This window comes from Bombina bombina, chromosome 12, assembly GCF_027579735.1.
Source record: "Bombina bombina isolate aBomBom1 chromosome 12, aBomBom1.pri, whole genome shotgun sequence".
Taxonomy (NCBI): Eukaryota; Metazoa; Chordata; class Amphibia; order Anura; family Bombinatoridae; genus Bombina; species Bombina bombina.
The window spans coordinates 123,331,740-123,358,367 of record NC_069510.1 but is presented as its reverse complement, the minus strand read 5'-3'; positions in this window follow the sequence as shown (position 1 = coordinate 123,358,367).

Below are 26,628 nucleotides of genomic sequence, written 5' to 3'. Positions count from 1 at the left end.
AACGTCGCCGTTACTATAATAAAGTTATTAACCCCCTGTTCTCCCAGCCGGGCACCGATGGGCCAGAAGAGGACATCCGGACTGGCAGAAGTCTTCATCCTATCCGGGCAGAAGAGGACATCCAGACCGGCAGACATCTTCATCCAGGCGGCATCTTCTATCTTCATCCGAGCGGAGCAGAGCCATCTTCTATCCAGCCGACACGGAGCCATACTCTTCAATCGAAGTCCTAACGAAGAATGAAGGTTCCTTTAAATGACGTCATCCAAGATGGCGTCCCTCGAATTCCGATTGGCTGATAGGATTCTATCAGCCAATAGGAATTAAGGTAGGAAAAATCGGATTGGTTGATTTAATCAGCCAATCGGATTGAAGTTCAATCCGATTGGCTGATTGGATCAGCCAATAGAATTGACCTCACATGACCTCTATGATTGGATCAGCCAATCGGATTGAATTTCAATCCGATTGGGTGATTAAATCAACCAATCGGATTTTTCCTACCTTAATTCCAATTGGCTGATAGAATCCTATCAGCCAATCGGAATTCGAGGGACGCCATCTTGGATGATGTCATTTAAAGGAACCTTCATTCTTCGTTAGGACTTTGATTGAAGAGGATGACTCTGCGTCGGCTGGATAGAAGATGGCTCCGCTCCTTAAGGATGAAGATAGAAGATGCCGCCTGGATGAAGATGTCTGCCGGTCTGGATGTCCTCTTCTGCCCGGATAGGATGAAGACTTCTGCCAGTCCGGATGTCCTCTTCTGGCCCTTCGGTGCCCGGCTGGGAGAACAGGGGGTTAATAACTTTATTATAGTAACGGCGACGTTGGGGTCGGAAGACTAGGGGTTAATAATGGTAGGTAGGTGGCGGCGATGTTGGGGGGGCAGATTAGGGGTTAATAAAATGTACTATAGTGTTTGCGAGGTGGGAGTGCGGTGGTTTAGTGGTTAATACATTTATTAAAGTGGCGGCGATGTCCGGTCGGCAGATTAGGGGTTAATAATTGTAGGTAGGTGGCGGCGAGGTTGAGGGCAGCAGATTTCGGGTTAAGAAATATAATGTAGGTGTCGGCGATGTTAGGGGCAGCAGATTAGGGGTTCATAGGTATAATGTAGGTGGCGGTGATGTCCGGTCGGCAGATTAGTGGTTTATAATTTTTATTATAGTGTTTGCGATGTGGGGGGGCCTTGGTTTAGGGGTTAATAGGTATTTTATGGGTGTTAGTGTACATTGTAGCACTTTAGTTAAGAGTTTTATGTCCCGACGTTAACCCATAAAACTCTTAACTACTGACTTTTAAATGCGGTTGAAGTCTTGGAGATAGAGGCTGTACCGCTCACTTCTTCCAAGACTTGTAATACCAGCACCAGGCAAATCCCATTAAAAAGATTGGATACGCAATTGACGTAAGGGGATTTGCGGTAGCCTCAAGTCACAGAAGAAAAGTGAGCGGTGAGCCTCTACCTGCCAAACTTGTAATACCAGCGTTAGATAAAAAGCAGCGTTGGGACGTCTCAACGCTGCTTTTTAAGGCTAACGCAAAACTCGTAATCTCGCCGTATATTTCTGTGTGAATGAGAGGTACATACATTACAGTATGGTACTAAACCAAATTAGAAGTTTAAAATTTTTTGAAAGTGCAAGTAAAAATGTTAAGCAAAGTGATCGTATTAATAATAAGCATTACGTTTCATAATAAAAGACATATACAACAAAATGTGAATTTAAATTACACATTAAACTTCTTATTTGACCGATAGCTTCCGGCTGGGGGCGGAGCAAGTAGGCTGTTGCTGCTTTGCCGCTCTCTCTTTGGTAAAGAACCCATCTACATCCCCCTAACTTAGTGACCCTTGCCCAGCTATTGGTATCGGGTCCAGATCCTGGAGAAAAGGATTCACATGTCGGAAGACCGAGAGCATCATGCTGACTAACAGGCAAAGATTTTGATCAAGTGCCCGGTAAATAGAAGGAAGTGGACCTTAACTGTTAGCTCGGAAGCATGGAATTGAGACGAGGATAAACTACCCTTGGAGACCCTGCAGGAGGGATGGGTAAATCCTGCGGCTCCCCTGCATATGTACAAAAGAAAATCACTACCTACCAGAAGCTAGGGTTTATTTGCTTTTCCCCTATGTATCTTGGTGCAGCGTCCTGGACTAGGAATACACTGCTAACGGTGATTGGCGTGGGGAAACTCAGCCCTGGTTGTGAAGCTGAGATGGCTGGGTATTTGATTATGGGGCGGTAGGACTGTTAATAACCTGATACAGATCGAGAAGAGATGAGGAGCTGACCCAGGATATATACTCATAATAAACCTGCCTGATTAATCTAAGTGAACCAGTAGCCATTCAACTCATCTCCATCTTTGGCTGCTACGGCTGTTATAACAAGTGAGCGTGAGAGAAGGGCAAATCCCGCGGCTCTCACAGGCTCTTTAGCCGGGGATATGGTAAAGAAATACTGATAATGGAATATTCTTATTCTGTTATGAGGCTAGAATAAGAGTGTGGATGGACGCTATGCTGTATAAATCACACCTATCTCCTTAAATCAAACACGTCTTAATAATCTACTGGAACATTGCTAGCTGTTGGTAAAATTTGAAGTGAGGGAGTGACAGCTAACGGAAAACCCTGAGGAAATAAACGTATTGTATACTATACTTAATCTTTACTTAAATACATTTACAAGGGCTAAATACAGAGACTTCCCTAGGACATTATTTGTATTTTTCTCTAGAAAAGGAAAAAGAGAGGAAAAGAGTAAGAAAAAAAAAGAATAAAAATCCCTCTGAATTTTATTAGGTCAATGTAATAATGCTACAAAGCTAATATATAAGTCCCAGAAAGATGATAAAGTTCTAAATATGTATGGATAGATATATCATTTATCTTTGGTTAGATACATTGTAAAGGTGGTTATAGTTAAATTAAGGTATAACTCCTAAGTTTGGGTGGTTGCACCTTTAGATGTGATTGCCCTGTGTGGCTAAAATATAGTGATAATTGCAGGATACTATTTTTTAGTATATAACCTTTCTGAGCTTATATTATGTCAATGTATTAATAATGTTAGGCTGATATATAAAACCTAGAGCGACGGTAAAGTTTAAGGTTTATATTGATATGTATATCAAGGTTTGAATTAAGGGACCCTATAGATTACTACTATCTGTATCTGTTTCATGTAAAAATGGCTGATCATTGCTTTGGTAAAAGGAATATTGATACAGTTCTGAAACTGAAACAAAGTGTTTGACTATTGAAATAACTAAGTGAATGTATAGGCTTAGGCTAAACTAGAGGGGCATTACTATAATTATTCTCTCAGTTAGGGAGATATTTAAAAATCAAAGCCCTCTTGATAAGATATCTATAATAAATTAGGGTGAACTGGTTACAACATTCTTAAATCATTTAACTGGGACTGTTGAATTGTAAAAGTAGTATTATTTAGTTTTTACTATAAAAGAATTCTCAAGGTGGGGTGGTTGTACCCCTAGATATGAATAGTATTTGATAAAAGTGGATAACGTGTATATATATGTAAGAGTTATAGAGGCCTACTTATCAAGCCGTCAGTTGTGCTGCATTTGACGTCACCAATATGCTCGCCTGACATCGCCTAACATCACGGCCTCGGACCTTAATACGCTCTCCATATTTAACAAAAAAGCTGTCAAAAAGCCGTGCACCAAGTACGGGACGATGAGCAGCGGACTGTTCTTAACTAATAGTCATCGATCTCGCTGCTCTTCGGCTTTGTCATAGCTTTATTTGTATACTGACACTAAACACCACCACTATACTAAAATGTTTAACCCCTATCCCGCCGCTCCTGGACCCCGTTGCAACTAAATAAAGTTATTAACCCCTATCCCGCTGCTCCCCGACACCGCCGCAACTCTAATAATCTTATTAACCCCTGTCCCGCTGCTCCTGGACCTCGCCGCCACCTACATTATGTTCTTAACCCCTAATCTGCCACCCCCTACAACGCTGCCACCTACATTATGTTATTAACCCCTAATCTGCCGCCCCCCTACACCGCTGCCACCTACATTATGTTATTAACCCCTATCCCGCCGCTCCCGAAGCCCACCGCAACTAAATAAAGTTATTAACCCCTAAACCGCCAGCCCCCCACATCACCATTAACTAAATTTACCTATTAACCCCTAAACCTAACAACCCGCTAACTGTACATTAAATATTAACTCATCCCTATCTTATAATAAATTTAAACTTACCTTTAAAATTAAATTAAACTATATTAAATTACTAATTAACCTACACTAAATATTATACTAAAATTAAATTAAACTATATTAAACTAATAATTAATCTACCCTAACTGTTATACTAAATTACATTAAACTATATTAAACTATTAATTAATCTACCCTAACTGTTTTACTAAATTACATTAAAGTGATGGTAAATGTAACTATACTTGAGTTTATGTTTTATAAGTATTGCTCAATATAAGCACAGTGATGCTTTTGATTTGTTTTTAAATAAACGTTTTTTCTTACAAAATCTTCATTTATAAATGTGCTCCATTACCTGCTCCCTGACTGTCTCCCTGTGAGAATTTCAGAAATCTCTATTTGATTGACAGTTGCATGTTAGACTAAATTACATTAAACTATATTAAACTATTAATTAATCTACCCTAACTATTATACTAAAATTACATTAAACTATATTAAACTAATAATTAATCTACCCTAACTGTTATACTAAAATTACATTAAACTACAAATTAAATTAACTATATTATATATTTAAACACCTAACCCTACTTAAAGGGACAGTCAAGTATAAATTAAACTTTCATTATTCAGATAGGACTTTTAATTTTAATTGACTTTCCAATTTACTTTTATCATCAAATTTGCTTTTTTTCTCTTGGTATTCTTAGTTTAAACTAAACCTAGGTAGGCTCATATGCTAATTTCTAAGCCTTTGAGGGCTGCCTCTTATCACAGGCTTTTTAAATCTCTTTTCAACACACACAGACAGAAAGTACACGTGGGCCATATAGATAACACTGTGTTCAGGCATAGGGGGTTATTTAAGATTTAGCACAAAACACGGCTAAATTTAAGACAATAGATAATAAACAGTCACAGTCATGTGATCAGGGGGCTGGAAGATGGTTCCTAGATACAAGGTAATCACAGAGGTAAAAAGTACATTAATATAACTGTGTTGGTTATGCAAAACTGGGGAATGAGTAATAAAGGGATTATCTATCTTTTAAAACAATAACAATTCTATGGTTGACTGTCCCTTTAAATAATTTAAATCTACACTAAAAAATTACTAAGTTACAAAAAAATAACAACTAAGTTACAAAAAATAACAAACACTAAGTTACAAAAATAATAAACACTAAGTTACACAAAATAAAAAATGCCCTTTTCAGGGCAATGGGGAGCTTAGGTTTTTTTTAGTTATGTTTTTATTTGGGGGGGTTGGTTGTGTGGGTGGTGGATTTTACAGTTTAGGGGGTATTTGTATTTTTTTATTTACAGGTAAAAGAGCTGATTTCTTTGGGGCAATGCCCAGCAAAAGGCCCTTTTAAGGGCTATTTGTAGTTTATTGTAGGTTAGGGTTTTTTTATTTTGGGGGGGCTTTTTTTATTTTAATAGGGCTCTTAGATTAGGTGTAATTAGTTTAAATCTAATTTATTTTTTATTTTGTGTAACTTAGTGTTTATTTTTTTTGTAACTTAGTGTTTGTTATTTTTTGTATCTTAGTTGTTAGTTTTTTGTAACTTAGTATTTTTTAGTGTAGATTTAAATTATTTGAGTAGGGTTAGGTGTTTAAATATATAATATAGTTAATTTAATTTGTTGTTTAAAGTGATGGTAAATGTAACTATACTTGAGTTTATATTTTATAAGTATTACTCAATATAAGCACAGTGATGCTTTTGTTTATTTTAAATAAACGTTTTATCTTACAAAATCTTCATTTATAAATGTGCTCCATTACCTGCTCCCCGACTGCCTCCCTGTGAGAATTTCAGAAATCTCTATTTGATTGACAGTTGCATCATCCAATCAAGACTGCACCATACGCCCCATGTAAATCTGTTATTAGCACGCTCCCGTGCTCAGAGGTGCTCAGATTTTTAAATAGCATCAGCAGAACTTCAACTGCGCAAGTGCAGTTGCAGCCACGATCTCGCCACTGCTTATAGTAAACAGTGAATTTCCCTGTCACTGTGCTATGAGGTGAAATAAAAATCACCTGAGCTTTCTTCCACGTTTTCACATAACTGCTACAAGAATCTTGGCCATTCAGGCTAAAAAATTGCCTATGATGTATTTAATTTTAGTAATTTTTTAAACAATTTTTTAGCCTGAATGGCCAAGATTCTTGTAGCAGTTATGTGAAAACGTGGAAGCTCAGGTCATTTTTATTTCACCTCTTAGCACAGTGACAGGGAAATTCACTGTTTACTATAAGCAGTGGCGAGATCGTGGCTGCAACTGCACTTGCGCAGTTTAAGTTTTGTTGATGCTATTTAAAACTCTGAGCACGGGAGCCTGCTAATAACGTGCGTGCTAATAACAGATTTACATACGGCGTATGGTGCAGTCCTGATTGGATGGTGCAAAATTCTCATAGGGAGGCAGTCGGGGAGCAGGTAACGGAGCACATTTATAAATAAAGATTTTGTAAGAAAAAACGTTTATTTAAAAAAAAACAAAAGCATCACTGTGCTTATATTGAGTAATACTTATGAAATATAAACTCAAGTATAGTTACATTTACCATCACTTTAATGTAATTTTAGTATAACAGGTAGGGTAGATTAATTATTAGTTTAATATAGTTTCATGTAATTTAGTATAACAGTTAGGGTAGATTAATTAATAGTTTAATATAGTTTATTGTAATTTTAGTATAACAGTTAGGATAGGTTAATAGTTTAATATAGTTTAATGTAGTTTTAGTCTAATAGTTATGGTAGATTAATTATTAGTTTAATATAGTTTAATATAGTTTAATTTAAATCTAAAGGTAAGTTTAAATTTAATATAAGATAGGGATGATAATATTTAATATAAAGTTAGCGGGTTGTTAGGTTTAGGGGTTAATAGTTTAATTTAGTTTATGGCGATGTGGGGGGCGGGTGGTTTAGGGGTTAATAGGTTTAGTAAGTGGTAGTGATGTGGGAGCCCAGGGGTTTAGGGGTTAATACATTTATTTAGTTATGGTGGGCTCCGGGAGCGGCGGGGTAGGGGTTAATAACTTTATGTAGGTGACGGCGGTGTCGGGAGCGGCAGATTAGGGGTTAATGACTTTTATTTAGGTGGTGGCGGTGTTGGGACGGCAGAATATGGGTTAATAAGTATAATGTAGGTGGCGGCGGTGTAGGGGGCAGCAGATTAGGGGTATTTAGACTCGGGGTATATGTTACAGTGTTAGGTGTAAACATAACTTTTATTCTCCCATAGGAATCAATGGGATATCTGGCAGCATCGAACATAAGCTTTCGCTGCTTTTAGACTCCCATTGATTCCTATGGCATCCGCCGCCTCCAGGGTGGCGGATTGAAAACCAGGTACGCTGGGCCGGAATAGTGGTGAGCGTACCTGGTAGAAATTTGATAACTAGCAAAAGTAGTCAGATAGTGCCGAATTTGCATTCGGAACATCTGTAATGACGTAAGCATCGATCTGTGTCTGTCAGGGTTTTTTCCGTGCTTTGTTTGCTATGTGCTGCTGGCAGCCATTTTACTCACCTCTCTTGCTGACTCTGGTGCATACTGTGTGATGCTGCTCATTTCCTACACTTCATTTCATGGCCAGACTGGTGTACATCATCCGTGTGAGACAGGATGCAGTCTCAGAATTGTGATGTCGTCACTTATTATTTAAAGGGCCTCTGTTCAGTATGCTTTGCCCTTGCGTTGTCTCAGACCTGTTTGTGAGAGCTCCTGTGTATTACCTGGCTGTATGATGTCCCTCCTGGTTCCTGATCCCTGGCTTGTTCCTGACTCTGCTGTTCTCCTTGTTCCTGATTCCGGCTCGTCTGTCTGTTCGCTTTAGCTCCTGACTCGGCTCGTCTGACTACCAGCTCTGGTTTTGATTCCTGGCTTATTTGACTTGTGGAGTTTTTATTATTTTTTGCTATTAATAAAGGTGTGATTATTTTTGTACTTCTCGTCTCAGTCTGATTCCTGGCACCCTGACAGTGTCGGACTGAGACCGGCGGATCGTATGTTACGTCACAAATTTCTACTTTTGCCGGTCTGTAGGCTTTGATAAATGAGGCGAATCAAGCTCGCCACAATTACACTGCGGAATTCCATCGTATTTGCGGTTGACGGCTTGATAAATAGGCCTCATAGTCTGATATTTAGAAGTTGAGAAAATGTAATTTCTAGATTCAAGGCTATTATATTGGTTAATTTACTCAACTTGACTTTAGGCAACTCTAGATCCTAGAAAGAGGCTGGAGGTATATTTCCGGTAAACACTATCTTTTTTATTTATTTTTTATTTCACACGTACTTATATCACTAATAATTAACTAATTCACACACCTCCCTTCACTTCCTGAGTTAAAAAATAGGAGAAAGGAAAAGGAGAGAGGAAGAGGGGGAGGGGGAAAAAAAGAAGAGAAGGAAAAAACAAACAAACAAAAAAACACACGCATATGTATGCATATATATAGCTCCAACAGAAACAGAGACAAACCAGGATTTTTCAAATGCAAAAGTCAAATTTATTGATGTTTCGGGAACAAAACTCCCCTTCTTCAGAACATCCAGTGTACACACAAAATCATGCTTAAATACAGGGAACTAACAAACCGTTACCTCATTCTTCCTGTAAAAAAAAAGAAAAAAAAAGTGCCAAGCATACATCATTTCTCCAACATTGGTGTGTCCGGTCCACGGCGTCATCCATTACTTGTGGGAAATATTCTCCCCCACAGGGAAAGGCAAGGAGAGCACACAGCAAGAGCTGTCCATATAGCTCCCCCTCTGGCTCCGCCCCCCTGTCATTCTCCTTGCCGCTCTGAACAAGTAGCATCTCCACGGGGATGGTGAGGAGTTTGTGGTGTTAGTTGTAGTTTTTTATTCTTCTATCAAGAGTTTGTTATTTTAAAATAGTGCTGGCTTGTACTATTTACTCTACAACAGAAAAGTGATGAAGATTTCTGTTTAAGAGGGCTATGATTTTAGCACAAGTAACTAAAATCCATTTCTGTTACCACGCAGGACTGTTGAAACCAGAGAACTTCAGTTGGGGGTAACAGTTTGCAGACTTATCTGCTTCAGGTATGACTAGTCTCCTTCTAACAACACAGGCTAATGCTAGATGACAGTCATTTTTCCCCTCAGGGAAAACGGTAAGCCATTTTTCTTTCACCTCAGCAAAAAAGATAACAGGCTTCCCCTTTTTGATTTTTATGCTGGTAGACACTGTCAGGGGCCAAATCGATTGTTTTTTATTACAATATGATGGCAATTGAAATGTTTTATAAGCTCATATACACTTGGGGACGTTTTTTATTGATCTGGCTTGCTTTAGACACCTAAATCTAGTCAGGAAGGCCCCTTCACTCTAGTGCACTGAGGGAGGAGGCCTCATTTCTCCTGTTAAGTGTGGTCAGTCCACGGGTCATCATTACTTCTGGGATATTAACTCCTCCCCAACAGGAAGTGCAAGAGGATTCACCCAGCAGAGCTGCTATATAGCTCCTCCCCTCTACGTCACCTCCAGTCATTCTCTTGCACCCAACGAATAGATAGGATGTGTGAGAGGACTGTGGTGATTATACTTAGTTTTATACCTTCAATCAAAAGTTTGTTATTTTATAATAGCACTGGAGTGTGTTATTCCTTCTCTGGTAGAATTTGAAGAAGAATCTACCTGAGTTTTTTCTATGATTTTAGCCGGAGTAGTTAAGATCATATTGCTGTTTCTCGGCCATCTGAGGAGAGGTAAACTTCAGATCAGGGGACAGCGGGCAGATTAATCTGCAAGAGGTATGTAGCATCTTATTATTTTCTGACAATGGAATTGATAAGAAAATTCTGCCATACCGATATAATGTAAACTCAGCCTTAAATGCAGTAGCAGCAACTGGTATCAGGCTGTCATGTATGTATATTTTACACTTCAGTATTCTGGGGAATGGCACTTCACTGGAATTATACTGTATGCATAAGACTTTAGCCTAATTTGCAGGGACTAGCAACAGGCTTTTTAATAACACTTAATTTATTTATGTTAAACGTTTTTTGCTGGCATGTAAAATCGTTTAATTTTCTGAGGTACTGGGTGAAAAAATGTTTGGGCACTATTTTTTCCACTTGGCAGTCGTTTTTATTTAATTTATGACAGTTTACTGATCTCTCTCACTGTTGTGTATGAGGGGGAGGGGCCTTTTTTGGCGCTTTTGCTACGCATCAAAAAATTCAGTCAGAAGTTTATTGTCTTCCCTGCATGATCCGGTTCATCTCTACAGAACTCAGGGGTCTTCAAAACTTGTTTTGAGGGAGGTAATCACTCACAGCAGAGCTGTGAGATTGTAGTTGACTGTGATAAAAAACGTTTATTTCTGTATTTTTTTTCTGCTATCAGGGTTAATTATCCTTTGCTAATGGGAGCAATCCTTTGCTAAAAGTGTGTTTTTTACAAAGATTTGATGCTATAACTTTTCAGTTTATCAATTTTCAACTGTCATAACTTTTTCTGTGCTTCTTATAGGCACAGTACGTTTTGCATATTATAGTAAATTACTTGAAAAGTATTTCCAAGTTGCTAGTTTATTTGCTAGTGTGTTAAACATGTCTGATTCAGAGGAAGATATCTGTGCTATATGTGCTAAAGCCAAAGTGGAGCCCAATAGAAATTTATGTACTAACTGCATTGATGCTACTTTAAATAAAAGTCAATCTGTACAAATTGAACATATTTCACCAAACAACGAGGGGAGAGTTATGCCGACTAACTCGCCTCACGTGTCAGTACCTGCATCTCCCGCTCGGGAGGTGCGTGATATTGTAGCGCCGAGTACATCTGGGCGGCCATTACAAATCACATTACAGGATATGGCTACTGTTATGACTGAAGTTTTGGCTAAATTACCAGAACTAAGAGGTAAGCGTGATCACTCTGGGGTGAGAACAGAGTGCGCTGATAATATTAGGGCCATGTCAGATACTGCGTCACATTTTGCAGAACATGAGGACGGAGAGCTTCATTCTGCGGGTGACGGTTCTGATCCAAACAGACTGGATTCAGATATTTCAAATTTTAAATTTAAGCTGGAAAACCTCCGTGTATTACTAGGGGAGGTGTTAGCGGCTCTGAATGATTGTAACACAGTTGCAATACCAGAGAAATTGTGTAGGTTGGATAAATATTTTGCGGTACCGTCGAGTACTGACGTTTTTCCTATACCTAAGAGACTTACTGAAATTGTTACTAAGGAGTGGGATAGACCCGGTGTGCCGTTCTCACCCCCTCCAATATTTAGAAAGATGTTTCCAATAGACGCCACCACACGGGACTTATGGCAAACGGTCCCTAAGGTGGAGGGAGCAGTTTCTACTTTAGCTAAGCGTACCACTATCCCGGTGGAGGATAGCTGTGCCTTTTCAGATCCAATGGATAAAAAGTTAGAGGGTTACCTTAAGAAAATGTTTGTTCAACAAGGTTTTATATTGCAACCTCTTGCATGCATTGCGCCTGTCACGGCTGCAGCAGCATTTTGGTTTGAGTCTCTGGAAGAGACACTTGAATCAGCTCCATTAGATGAGATTACACACAAGCTTAAAGCCCTTAAGTTAGCTAACTCATTTATTTCGGATGCCGTAGTACATTTAACTAAACTTACGGCTAAGAATTCCGGATTCGCCATTCAGGCGCGCAGAGCACTGTGGCTAAAATCCTGGTCAGCTGATGTTACTTCTAAATCTAAATTGCTTAATGTTCCTTTCAAAGGGCAGACCTTATTCGGGCCCGGGTTGAAAGAAATTATCGCTGACATTACAGGGGGTAAAGGCCATGCCCTGCCTCAAGACAGAGCCAAACCTAAGGCTAGACAGTCTAATTTTCGTTCCTTTCGTAATTTCAAAGCAGGAGCAGCATCAACTTCCTCTGCACCAAAACAGGAAGGAGCTGTTGCTCGCTACAGACAAGGCTGGAGACCTAACCAGTCCTGGAACAAGGGCAAGCAGGCCTGGAAACCTGCTGCTGCCCCTAAGACAGCATGAATCGAGGGCCCCCGATCCGGGAACGGATCTAGTGGGGGGCAGACTTTCTCTCTTCGCCCAGACTTGGGCAAGAGATGTCCAGGATCCCTGGGCGTTAGAGATCATATCTCAGGGATACCTTCTGGACTTCAAATCCTCTCCCCCAAGAGGGAGATTTCATCTGTCAAGGTTGTCAACAAACCAAATAAAGAAAGAGGCGTTTCTACGCTGCGTACAAGATCTTTTATTAATGGGAGTGATCCATCCGGTTCCGCGGTCGGAACAAGGACAAGGGTTTTACTCAAATCTGTTTGTGGTTCCCAAAAAAGAGGGAACTTTCAGGCCAATCTTGGATTTAAAGATCCTAAACAAATTCCTAAGAGTTCCATCGTTCAAAATGGAAACTATTCGGACAATTTTACCCATGATCCAGGGTCAGTACATGACCACAGTGGATTTAAAGGATGCTTACCTTCACATACCGATTCACAAAGATCATTACCGGTATCTAAGATTTGCCTTTCTAGACAGGCATTACCAGTTTGTAGCTCTTCCATTCGGATTGGCTACGGCTCCAAGAATCTTCACAAAGGTTCTGGGTGCTCTTCTGGCGGTACTAAGACCGCAAGGAATTTCGGTAGCTCCGTACCTAGACGACATTCTGATACAAGCTTCAAGCTTTCAAACTGCCAAGTCTCATACAGAGTTAGTACTGGCATTTCTAAGGTTGCATGGATGGAAGGTGAACGAAAAGAAGAGTTCTCTCTTTCCACTCACAAGAGTTCCCTTCTTGGGGACTCTGATAGATTCTGTAGAAATGAAGATTTACCTGACAGAAGACAGGTTAACAAAGCTTCAAAATGCATGCCGTGTCCTTCATTCCATTCAACACCCGTCAGTAGCTCAATGCATGGAGGTGATCGGCTTAATGGTAGCGGCAATGGACATAGTACCCTTTGCACGCCTACATCTCAGACCGCTGCAATTGTGCATGCTAAGTCAGTGGAATGGGGATTACTCAGACTTGTCCCCTACTCTGAATCTGGATCAAGAGACCAGAAATTCTCTTCTATGGTGGCTTTCTCGGCCACATCTGTCCAGGGGGATGCCATTCAGCAGGCCGGACTGGACAATTGTAACAACAGACGCCAGCCTACTAGGTTGGGGCGCTGTCTGGAATTCTCTGAAGGCTCAGGGACTATGGAATCAGGAGGAGAGTCTCCTACCAATAAACATTCTGGAATTGAGAGCAGTTCTCAATGCCCTTCTGGCTTGGCCCCAGTTAACAACTCGGGGGTTCATCAGGTTTCAGTCGGACAACATCACGACTGTAGCTTACATCAACCATCAGGGAGGGACAAGAAGCTCCCTAGCAATGATGGAAGTATCAAAGATAATTCGCTGGGCAGAGTCTCACTCTTGCCACCTGTCAGCAATCCACATCCCGGGAGTGGAGAACTGGGAGGCGGATTTTTTAAGTCGTCAGACTTTTCATCCGGGGGAGTGGGAACTTCATCCGGAGGTCTTTGCCCAAATACTTCGACGTTGGGGCAAACTAGAGATAGATCTCATGGCGTCTCGACAGAATGCCAAGCTTCCTCGTTACGGGTCCAGATCCAGGGATCCGGGAGCGGTTCTGATAGATGCTTTGACAGCACCTTGGACCTTCGGGATGGCTTATGTGTTTCCACCCTTCCCGATGCTTCCTCGATTGATTGCCAGAATCAAACAGGAGAGAGCATCAGTGATTCTAATAGCGCCTGCATGGCCACGCAGGACTTGGTATGCAGATCTAGTGGACATGTCATCCTGTCCACCTTGGTCTCTACCTCTGAAACAGGACCTTCTGATCCAGGGTCCCTTCAAACATCAAAATCTAATTTCTCTGAAGCTGACTGCTTGGAAATTGAACGCTTGATTTTATCAAAACGTGGTTTTTCTGAGTCAGTTATTGATACCTTAATACAGGCTAGGAAGCCTGTTACCAGAAAGATTTATCATAAGATATGGCGCAAATACTTATATTGGTGCGAATCCAAGAGTTACTCATGGAGTAAGGTTAGGATTCCGAGGATATTGTCTTTTCTACAAGAAGGTTTAGAAAAGGGTTTATCCGCTAGTTCCTTAAAGGGACAGATTTCAGCTCTGTCCATTCTTTTACACAAACGTCTGTCAGAAGTTCCGGACGTTCAAGCTTTTTGTCAGGCTTTAGCTAGGATTAAGCCTGTGTTTAAAACTGTTGCTCCACCATGGAGTTTGAACTTAGTTCTTAATGTTTTACAGGGTGTTCCGTTTGAACCCCTTCATTCCATTGATATCAAGCTGTTATCTTGGAAAGTTCTATTTTTAATGGCGATTTCCTCGGCTCGAAGAGTCTCTGAGTTATCCGCCTTACATTGTGATTCTCCTTATCTGATTTTTCATTCAGACAAGGTAGTTCTGCGTACTAAACCTGGGTTCCTACCTAAGGTGGTCACTAACAGGAATATCAATCAAGAGATTGTGGTTCCATCTTTGTGTCCTAATCCTTCTTCGAAGAAGGAACGTCTGCTACACAATCTAGATGTAGTCCGTGCCCTGAAATTTTATCTACAGGCAACTAAGGATTTTCGACAAACGTCTTCCCTGTTTGTCGTTTATTCTGGTCAGAGGAGAGGTCAAAAAGCTTCGGCTACCTCTCTCTCTTTTTGGCTTCGTAGCATAATTCGGTTAGCCTATGAGACTGCTGGACAGCAGCCTCCTGAAAGAATTACAGCACATTCTACTAGAGCTGTGGCTTCCACTTGGGCCTTTAAGAATGAGGCTTCGGTTGAACAGATTTGCAAGGCTGCAACTTGGTCTTCTCTTCATACTTTTTCCAAATTTTACAAATTTGACACTTTTGCTTCTTCTGAGGCTGTTTTTGGGAGAAAGGTTCTTCAGGCAGTGGTTCCTTCCGTATAAAGAGCCTGCCTGTCCCTCCCGTCATCTGTGTACTTTAGCTTTGGTATTGGTATCCCAGAAGTAATGATGACCCGTGGACTGACCACACTTAACAGGAGAAAACAAAATTTATGCTTACCTGATAAATTCCTTTCTCCTGTAGTGTGGTCAGTCCACGGCCCGCCCTGTTTTTTATGGCAGGTAAAAAAAATTTTTTGAATTATACTCCAGTCACCACTACACCCTTTGGCTTCTCCTTTCTCGTTGGTCCTTGGTCGAATGACTGGAGGTGACGTAGAGGGGAGGAGCTATATAGCAGCTCTGCTGGGTGAATCCTCTTGCACTTCCTGTTGGGGAGGAGTTAATATCCCAGAAGTAATGATGACCCGTGGACTGACCACACTACAGGAGAAAGGAATTTATCAGATAAGCATAAATTTTGTTTTTGGCACTTCAGTTAATTTCAAGGCAGTGCATGCAGTTCCATGTGAGAGGGTCCTGTGGCTCAGAAAGTGACTCCAGAAGGCTTATTTCTGTGGATGATTGACCCCTAAGAAAGGTAAAAGCTGCAGCAATGCTGTAAGCAGGGATTGTGGTATATAAAAACGGTTAAATCCAACAATTAGCTCTGGTTTGCTTGTTTTAAGAGCTAGAGTCTCCATATTTGCTGTGCAATACTTTCTAAGCATTAAGACACTGGGGTCCAAATTTCAGAAAAATCGGATATTGCCTTCATAGTTTTTTGAACATTCAGAAATAAAGTGTGTCATTTTATTATTTAAAGAGACAGTAACGTTTTTGTTTAAAATCGTTTTTATTGCATTGTTTGCCTGCCTAAATCTGTTTAACATGTCTGTGCCATCAGATAACCTATGTTCTGTGGGTGTAGAGACAAATGTGGTTCCCCCTTCGAGTGTTTGTGATAATTGTGCCATAGCGTCCAAACAAAATGAGGACAGCTCTGTTACATTTCATAATGTTGCCCAAGATGATTTATCTAATGAAGGTAGTGGGGATAGTTCTACATCCTCTCCTTCTGTGTCTACACCAGCTTTGCCCACGCAGGCGACACCTAGCGCGCCAGTGCTTATTTCTATGCAACAATTAACAGCAGTAGTGGATAATTCTATAGCAAATCTTGTATCCAAACTGCCAGCATTTCAGAGAAAGCGTGATTGTTCAGCTTTAAATACAGATAAAAGGGATGAACAATCAGACGCTGACGATGCTTTATCTATTTTACCCTCACATCAATCGGAATTGGCTGTGAGGGAAGGGCTGTCTGAGGGTGAAATTTCAGACTCAGGAAAAATTTCTCAACAGGCAGAACCTGATATAGTAGCATTTAAGTTTAAGCTAGAACATCTCCGCGCTTTGCTAAAGGAGGTATTAGCTACTCTGGATGACTGTGATTCTATGGTAGTACCAGAGAAGTTGTGCAAATTGGACAAATTTTTAGAGGTCCCAGTGCACGGCAACGCTTTTCCAATACCCAAAAGGATAGCAAACATAGTGGAAAAGGAGTGGGAGAAGCCAGGTGTACCCTTTGCCCCACCTCCTATATTTAAGAAAATGTTTCCCATAGTAGACCCTAGAAGGGACGCATGGCAGACGGTCCCGAAGGTTGAGGGAGCTGTTTCAACACTAGCGAAGCGCACCACTATTCCTATAGAGGACAGCTGCGCTTTCAAAGATCCTATGGATAAAAAATTGGAAGGATTGCTTAAAAAGATTTTTGTTCAGCAAGGGTTCATCCTTCAACCAGCTACGTGTGTTATTACTGTCACTTCAGCGGCGTCCTTTTGGTTCGAGGAACTAGAAAGGTCGCTCCAGAAAGAGACTTCCTATGAAGAAGTCATGGACAGAATTCACGCATTAAAATGAGCTAATTCCTTTATATTGGATGCCGCCTTTCAAATAACGAAATTGGCGGCAAAAAACTCAGGTTTTGCTATAGTAGCGCGGAGGGTGCTTTGGCTGAAATCCTGGTCGGCAGATGTGTCGTCCAAGACTAAGTTACTTAATATTCCTTTCAAGGGTAAGACCCTTTTTGGGCCGGAATTGAAGGAAATTATTTCAGACATCACTGGGGGTAAGGGCCATGCCCTCCCACAGGATAGGCCTTTTAAGGCTAAGAACAAGTCTAATTTTCGTTCCTTTCGCAATTTCAGGAACGGACCGGCTAATAACTCCACTGCCGCTAGACAAGAAGGTAACGCGGCCCAGCCCAAACCCGCTTGGAAGCCCATGCAAGGCTGGAACAAGGGTAAACAGACCAAGAAACCTGCTGCTGCTACCAAGACAGCATGAAGGGGTAGCCCCGATCCGGGACCGGATCTGGTAGGGGGCAGACTATCTCTCTTCGCTCAGGCTTGGGCAAGAGATGTTCCGGATCCCTGGGCACTAGAGATAGTCTCCAAGGGATACCTGCTAGAGTTCAAGGGACTTCCTCCAAGGGGAAGGTTCCACCTGTCTCGCTTATCTTCAGACCAGATAAAGAAACAGGCATTCTTACATTGTGTAAGAGACCTATCAAAGATGGGAGTGATAAACCCAGTCCCTTCCGGGGAACAAGGTCTAGGTTTTTACTCAAACCTGTTTGTGGTTCCCAAAAAAGAGGGAACTTTCAGGCCAATTCTGGATTTAAAGATATTAAACAAGTTCCTCAGTGTTCCATCCTTCAAAATGGAAACCATTGGGACAATCTTACCGTTAATCCAGCAGGGTCAATATTTGACTACCGTGGATCTAAAGGATGCGTATCTGCATATTCCAATCCACAAAACTCATCATCAGTTCCTGAGGTTCGCCTTTCTGGACAAACATTACCAGTTCGTGGCTCTTCCATTCGGTTTAGCCACCGCTCCCAGAATTTTCACAAAGGTGCTAGGGTCCCTTCTAGCGGTCCTAAGGCCGAGGGGCATCGCTGTAGCACCTTATCTAGACGACATCCTAATCCAAGCGTCATCTCTTTCCAAAGCAAGGGCCCACACAGACATTGTGTTGGCTTTTCTCAGATCTCACGGGTGGAAGGTGAACATAGAAAAGAGTTCACTGTCACCGTCCACAAGGGTTCCTTTTCTGGGAACAATAATAGATTCTGTGGAAATGAAGATCTTCCTGACAGAAGTCAGAAAGCTAAAGCTTCTAAACGTTTGTCGAGTTCTTCATTCTATTCCTCAACCCTCCATAGCTCAGTGCATGGAAGTAATAGGACTAATGGTCGCAGCAATGGACGTGGTTCCTTTTGCTCGAATTCATCTAAGACCATTACAGCTGTGCATGCTCAATCAGTGGAATGGGGACTATACAGACTTGTCTCCCCAAATTCAAGTAGACCAGGTAACCAGGGACTCACTTCTCTGGTAGTTGACCCAGGATCACCTGTCTCAGGGAATGAGTTTCCGCAGACCGGAGTGGGTCATCATCACGACCGACGCCAGCCTCTTGGGGTGGGGCGCGGTCTGGGACTCCCTGAAAGCTCAGGGCCTATGGTCTCGGGAAGAGTCGCTTCTCCCGATAAACATCTTGGAACTAAGATTCTATGCGCTCCTGGCTTGGCCTCAGCTAGCGGAAGCCAGGTTCATAAGATTTCAGTCGGACAACATAACGACTGTTGCGTACATCAATCATCAGGGGGGAACAAAGAGTTCCCTAGCGATGAAGGAAGTAACCAAGATTATCCAATGGGCAGAGAATCACTCCTGCCATCTATCTGCTATTCACATCCCAGGAGTAGACAACTGGGAGGCGGACTATTTGAGTCGCCAGACTTTCCATCCGGGGGAGTGGGAACTCCACCCGGAGGTCTTTGCTCAGTTAACCCAATTATGGGGCATTCCAGACATGGATCTAATGGCGTCCCGTCAGAACTTCAAGATTCCTTGCTACGGGTCCAGATCTAGGGATCCCAAGGCGACTCTAGTGGATGCATTAGTGGCGCCTTGGTCGTTCAACCTAGCGTATGTGTTTCCACCGTTTCCTCTCCTTCCCAGGCTCATAGCCAGGATCAAACAGGAGAAGGCCTCTGATTCTGATAGCTCCTGCGTGGCCACGCAGCACTTGGTATGCAGACCTGGTGAATATGTCATCGGCTCCACCATGGAAGCTACCTTTGAGACAGGATCTTCTAGTACAAGGTCCATTCGAACATCCAAATCTAGTTTCTCTGCAGCTGACTGCTTGGAAATTGAACGCTTGATTTTATCCAAGCGTGGGTTTTCGAATTCTGTGATAGATACTCTGGTCCAAGCCAGAAAACCTGTGACTAGAAAGATTTACCATAAAATATGGAAAAAATATATCTGCTGGTGTGAATCCAAGGGATTCTCCTGGAGTAAGATTAAAATTCCAAAGATTCTCTCCTTTCTCCAAGAAGGTTTGGATAAAGGGTTGTCAGCTAGTTCTCTAAAAGGACAGATTTCTGCTTTATCTGTCTTGTTACACAAACGACTGGCAGCTGTGCCAGATGTACAAGCTTTTGTTCAGGCTTTGGTTAGAATCAAGCCTGTTTACAGACCCATGACTCCTCCTTGGAGTCTAAATTTAGTTCTTTCAGTTCTTCAAGGGGTTCCGTTTGAACCTTTACATTCCATAGATATTAAGTTATTATCTTGGAAAGTTCTGTTTTTGGTTGCTATTTCTTCTGCTAGAAGAGTTTCTGAATTATCTGCTTTGCAATGTAATCCACCCTTCCAAAAGTTGTGTCCAACAAGAATATTAACCAGGAAATAGTTGTTCCTTCTCTGTGTCCGAATCCAGTTTCAAAGAAGGAACGTTTATTACACAATTTAGATGTTGTTCGTGCTTTAAAGTTCTACTTAGAAGCAACAAAAGATTTTAGACAAACCTCATCTTTGTTTGTCGTTTACTCTGGTAAGAGGAGAGGTCAAAAAGCTACTGCTACCTCTCTCTCTTTCTGGCTGAAAAGCATTATCCGATTGGCTTATGAGACTGCCGGACGGCAACCTCCTGACCGAATCACAGCTCACTTTACTAGGGCTGTGGCTTCCACTTGGGCCTACAAGAACGAGGCTTCTGTTGATCAGATATGTAAGGCAGCGACTTGGTCCTCTCTGCACACTTTTGCCAAATTCTACAAATTTGATACTTATGCTTCTTCGGAGGCTATTTTTGGGAGAAAGGTTTTGCAAGCCGTGGTGCCTTCCATTTAGGTAACCTGATTTGCTCCCTCCCTTCATCCGTGTCCTAAAGCTTTGGTATTGGTTCCCACAAGTAATGGATGACGCCATGGACCGGACACACCAATGTTGGAGAAAACAGAATTTATGCTTACCTGATAAATTACTTTCTCCAACGTTGTGTCCGGTCCACGGCCCGCCCTGGTTTCCTAATCAGGTTGAAATTTTTTTTCTTTATACACTACAGTCACCACGGCACCCTATAGTTTCTCCTTTTTCTCCTAACCGTCGGTCGAATGACTGGGAGGCGGAGCCAGAGGGGGAGCTATATGGACAGCTCTTGCTGTGTGCTCTCCTTGCCTTTCCCTGTGGGGGAGAATATTTCCCACAAGTAATGGATGACGCCGTGGACCGGACACACCGTTGGAGAAAGTAATTTATCAGGTAAGCATAAATTCTGTTATCCGTTATAGTATAAAGTGAACTTGGAAGTTAACAACCTTCACTTCCAGTATTAGTTTACATAAAACCATTCAGTCAAATATGTACATAATTATATACATGGTGAACATTTTTATTCCCTTATACGGGTTAACATCATATTTATAGAAACCTCAGTGATGAATATCACATACTATAATGCCCAAACATGTCATGATAATGTGTCATCAATCCCACATATCCGGAAAACCGGAAGTTACATCACTTCCGGTTCCGGTCTTACCGGAAATACGTCATATGTGACGTCAATTCCGAGGTATTTACCTTGCAACAGTGCACATGTTTAAAATATGTGAAGAATCACTCAAGTATCCAAACTATACCCATAGCAAACATGAAAAAAACATGGCGTGATAAGTGTATATCAAATTTACAATAACAGCACATAAAGAGAATCAATTCAATTAAAATAGAGGATGGACTACAGCAAAAGATATACAACTCGTACATATCGATATAATCAGGGCAAAAAGATCTAATGGACATATCTCATACAGCAATACAACGTTGGCAGTACCAAATCACTTAGTTAAAATACCAAACTTGTTGCAAAATTACATTGTAACCACTTAGGTCATGTTGATACCTCAACAAGGGATATAGTAGAGGCAGTTATCAATAGTGTAAGCTAGCGTCACAAGTAGAGTGAACCACTTGCCAGGGTCTAGGGGGTTATCAAGGAGATAACGTGAACTACGAATAATCCACGCCATCCCTAGATGTCACCACCGACTATGGTGAAAGGTAGAATGCCGTCAACAGGCAGAAGGCCACCCCCACCCAGTCCCCATCCACAACCCGCTGGTATCCCATTCAGCAAAGACACATAGCTACACTACATTATGATAATGCTCCAAAATCAGGTAAAGAATTGAGTCCCTTGGGATGTATGGTATCCAATCGGAACATCCATTCTGCTTCTCTCTTTAGCAGCAGCTTGTTCCTGTCCCCACCTCGGGGCAATTTGGGGATGTGGTCAATGAGAATTATTTTGATGACAGATATTGGATGTTTCGCCCCTAGCCAGTGAGGGGCCACCGGCTGGTCAGATTCCTCTTTCTTTATGGCCAATCTGATAGCGGCTAGATTGTTGGCCATTCTTTCACGGATAATTCCTTGCGTCTTTCCTACATAGTGTAGGCCACATCAACAAATTATCACTTATACAACATGTTTCATAGTACACGTAATAGGATGGTTGATGGTGTATTTTTGATTGCCATGCGGATGGTTGAATTTTGGGGTAGCTATCATAGCATTACATGTTGTACAATTAGGGCACCGAAAGCATTCCTTACGTGTGTTTTTTCCATCCTCATCTGTGTAGCATTTAGTGGGGTCTGGGATGACCAACAGATCTCTTAGATTGGTATTGCGTCTATATCCAACTATAGGGCATGTGTCCTTAGCAAATTTCAGTTTCGGATCCGAGAGTAGAATATGCCAATGCTCTCTAATGGATTGTCCAACGTTAGAGGTATTAGGGGTATAGGGTGTTGTAAAAATGATACTGTTCTCAGAGTTTGGCTGCTTTGAGTGTCTTCTGTGTGGCGTTCTTGATTTGTTCTTTAACTGCTTCTAGGACCGTGGGTGAGTATCCTCTTTGTGCAAATCTATCTTGCATCTCCCGTACTTGTGACTCCCCCTTCTCTCTGCTAGAATTGTTTCTAATGGCTCTAATATACTGCGATTTGATAATCCCTTTAGTTTGTGCATATACAGATATATGTAATGTTTTTTTTTATTTTGCACACATCTGGATAACAACAGATGTACACACATGGATACATTTTTGTCACAATCAAAGAATAGATCTCCAGGAATGGCGGCTAGGAATAGAGATAAGAAAACTAAAGGAAGCAATGAGACTATTACAGAACCAAGTAATGAGAGTATAAATCAGATAGATACACAGGTATTGATTAAAACTATGTTGGACATCTTAATGCCCCAGTTTGACCAGATTAAGACAGAAATATCTGGCCTAGCGATCAATGTTAGGCATTTTACAAAAATACTTACTGAGGCAGAACAAAGGATTTCTGATATAGAAGATAATGCCTTTAAATATGAGACTAAAATGAGTAAAATGGAACAAAATTATTATAGCTTACAACAGAAAGTAGATGACCTAGAAAATAGGGCCCGAAAGAATAATCTTAAAGTAATAGGCCTCTCAGAAAAGACACAATATAGGAATTTAAATATATTTATGTCTGAAATTTTACCTAAGATCTTGGATATCCCACCTACAGACACACCCTTCATAATTGAAAGAGCTCATAGGATAGGACATATAAGCGAAGGTAGAAGCAGTGATAGACCTAGGCCTATAATAGCTAAATTCCTTAATTTTCAAGATAAGGTAAAAATGCTACAGTATTATAGGAAAAAGAAGGAAGTGGTCATAGAAGAGGTGTCCAACAGAAGGAAAGAGATGGCACCCATATGTACGCAATTGATAAACAAAGGCCTAAATGCTACTTTAATATATCCAGCTAGAATTCGCATACAAGGAACAGATGAGATCAGAATTTTAAAGAATATTAAAGACGCAGGACTGGTTATGAATGAAGAGATGAAATAACAAGACATGGGGAAAATACATTGAGTAACATAGGTTATTGAAATAATGAGCTGATGAACAATATGAAAAGAAGTTGGATTAATTGAAAGCATGATGTTTTTGGTTTTCTCTTTTCTCTTTCTTTTGCACCTGCGCTGTAGAATAAAAAATGCATAAGTCAAATTAATTATACCTCATGGAATTTGGGGGGTATCACCTCCCCAATAAAAAGGAAAGCAATGCTTAAACAACTTAAGCTGGTAAGGACTGATATAGCGTTAATTCAGGAAACGCATTTAAAAGAAGAGGAGTTAGGTAAAATGAAAACTAATTGGGTGGGAATGGTGCTTGGGACCCCGTGTAAGAGTAGAAAGAGGGGAGTGGCTATTTTAATAAAGAAAAATTTACAATGTTTAATAAAATTTTGCTTCCTTGACCCGAATGAAACGTATATGATTTTAGAAATAGAAGGAAAAAATTCACCATTTGTAATGTTTATGGTTCTAATGAACACTCTTCTAAATGTTGGTTAAATTTACAAGTACATATTGAAAGAAGTGGAAGGTACCCTTATAATAGGTGGCGATTTTAGCATGGTGTGTCAGGTGCCATTAGACAGATTTAGGTCAGGGGTAATATTTAAGAAAAGTAGAAAAGACAAGCTTGAAGCCAATCTCCTTAAAAAATGTATGCATAATCTAATCTTAAAAAATATCTGGAGAGATAATAATCCAGTGAGTAGGGATTATACATGTGCCTCAAAGGCGTATAAAACCTTCTCAAGGATAGATATGTTTCTGATTTCAGAGAAATTATTTGGAAGGGAAGTAGAAGCTGCTCTGAGGGAGATAATAATTTCGGATCATGCCCCGATAATTTTAAATATGAAGATAAAATAAATAATCATAATTGTCCTATAAAAAGATTCCGTTCTCCTGCATACTTAATTAATGATGTAAAATGTAAAGTTTTTCTAGCTGAAAAATGGCAAGAATATGCCATAAATAACCAAGAGTATTTAGATAGACCAGAGATCTATTGGGGAGCTTCAAAGGTGGTAATGAGGGTCGAAATCATAGCATATATAAGCAGGAAAAAAAACAAAGAAATAGAGAGAAGGAAGTAGTTAGGAGACTAACATCAGCATATAATCGAGTCCTAAGTGAACCAGGAGTAATTGGCAGCAGTATGGAGAAGCCAAAGAAGCTAGAAATGTATGGATATTTAAAAATACTACAGAACAAGAAATTAGAGATAGCTGTAGATACTATAGGTTTGGAAATGAAATCTGGAAAACTTCTCGCAAAAATAGCTAATAAATCGAGAAGCCATAATTTTATAGGTACATTAAATAAAGATGGGGTAGTATTGGATAAAACGGAAGATATTTTAAAATCATTTGAAGAATACTATCAAAGAGTATATAACTCAGAAGAGTTAAACTATGATAATAAGGAAACCTTTTGGTCCGGAGTTAAACTTCCTAAAGTAGATATAGATAAAAGGAATAAGATCCTAGAACCGATATCAGAGGAGGAGATTGAAAAGGCGATAAAAAATTAAAAAAATAATAAGTTCCCAGGTCCAGAACTATTATCAAATGAGTATTATAAATTACTGGTAGAATGCATAATATCCAGTTTGAAGTCTTTATTTAATTTATATTTTTTAGAAGGAAAAGCAATGTCGGCAAACTTCACCTCATCTTGGACGTCATTAATACTTAAACCTAATAAAAAAATAAACCAGATGATTCATATAGACTCATATCTCTCCTGAATTCAGATGATAAACTACCGACAGTAATAATGGCTGAAAGATTTCAGATAGTATTAAAATCAATAATACATGAAGATCAACCAGGATTTCTGAAAGGGAGAAGCTCCTCTATCATCAGGAAAGCCTTCTTAGTGATAGACTACCTTAAAGGGACAGTATACACTCATTTTCATATAACTGCATGTAATAGACACTACTATAAAGAATAAGATGCACAGATATTGATATAAAAATCCAGTATAAAACTGTTTAACAACTTACTTAGAAGCTTCCAGTTTAACTCTGTTGAAAAGGTAGCTGGAAAGCCCACTGCAAGTGGCAAACAAGACACCCCCCCTCCCACTTCTTTTGTATATGAAAAGACCCTTTACACAAACAGGAGCAAGCTGGAGAAGGTAGCTGACAGTATTCACATAAAACTTTGGGGCTTGGTTAGGAGTCTGAAAATCAGAGCAATGTTATTTAAAAATAAGCAAAACTATACATTTTTTGTAAAAAAAAACCTTTATGGGCTATATAAATAGATCATCTACAAAACATTTATGCAAAGAAAAAATGAGTTTATAATGTCCCTTAAGCAAGATAAGGCCTCTCTACATGTTAAGAAACTTGATACAGCAATAATTACTTTAGATGCAGAAAAAGCATTTGACTCGGTAGAATGGGATCATTTATATACTTCATTAGGACAATTTGGTTTTCATAAAAAAATAAATTAAATTAATTGAAAATTTAGATAATTTCCCCAGTACAGCCTTATTAGTAAATGGTCAAATATCTAAGAAGATTATTTTGAAAAGAGGTACCTGGCAAGGATGTCCTCTATCTCCTCTATTATGTGATATTGTAATAGAATAGTTGGCATGTGCACTTAGAGACAAAATTGAAGGAATTAAACTGGGTAATTATGAATGTAAGGTATCTTTATATGCTGATGACCTGTTATTATACGTAAGAAATCCCGAAAAAAATATTCCTTTAGCAATGGAAATTATATCCATTTTCAGTTCTTTCTCTGGATATAAAATAAACATTAGTAAATCTGAAATGATGATTGTAGGTAGTCAAAATAATATAAGGACAAATGAGTATTTTAAAATAGCACAAGAAGGTATAAAATATTTGGGAATATACATCTCCCCTCAAGAAGATAGATGGTATGGTCTAAACTATTTGCCATTACTTACAAAAATAAAGGAAGATCTTAAGTTCTTGACCAAATTACCAATTTCAATATCAGGTAGAAGTAACCTATTCAAATTGATAATCCTCCCCAAAATATTGTATAATATGCAAAATATCCCAATACCAATGTTAAAGAAAGATATAAGAATTTTGCAGTCTGATATTCGAAAATTTATTTGGAATGAAAAAAACCTATAATATCGCTGAATAAGCTTTGCTTACAAAGGGAGTATGGGGGTTTGGCGCTCGCGCATCTAGAATATTATTATATTTGGATAATTCTAAGCAGAAT